Raw genomic sequence first — 638 nt, 5'->3', positions numbered from 1 at the left:
GCTTTTGTTTAATTTTTATTTGTGTTTCACTGCATCAAACTTATTAAAATTAGCAACCGGATAAATAGAAATGAAAAATGTATGAACCATCTTAGAATAATTTTTTGATTAAAAGTATTAGAATAAAAAAAAACTTAATTTTAAATTAACTAAATTCTATATTGCATTCATTTTAACATTCAATAAAATAGTGTAAAAGAAAGTAAAGCTCATGAAATACAATTACTATCAGGGATGAGATTCTTCCGCGGATTCGCGGATTTCCGCTTTTTTTCAGATTTTTCCATTTTTCCCGCTAATTTCCGCTGAAATTTTTTTTGCCCAAGTTAAAATGTTTTATGAGGAATTTAATTTTCCGCGGAGGGAAATTGTTGAAGTCCCTTTTCCTCCCTCTGAAGTTTCTCTAAAAATCATTTCCTTGGGATAAAACTGGTTGACCTTAATGCAGGGATGAGATTTTTTTTTGTCTCTCGAATTTCAGCCTTTTTATCAAAAACTCCGATTCTCTAAAAGTTTCGTTTTTTTAAATAAATATCCCGTTTTTTTTAAATTCAGTCATTGAAGTAAAATAATTATATTTATTTACGATTTTCAAAGATAAACAGAAAATTCAATCTACGCCCTAGCTGCTAACCCTT

Source organism: Parasteatoda tepidariorum, chromosome 8 (genome assembly GCF_043381705.1).
Source record: "Parasteatoda tepidariorum isolate YZ-2023 chromosome 8, CAS_Ptep_4.0, whole genome shotgun sequence".
Lineage (NCBI taxonomy): Eukaryota > Metazoa > Arthropoda > Arachnida > Araneae > Theridiidae > Parasteatoda > Parasteatoda tepidariorum.
The sequence above is the reverse complement of the archived record's forward strand: the minus strand, read 5'-3'. Positions refer to the sequence as shown.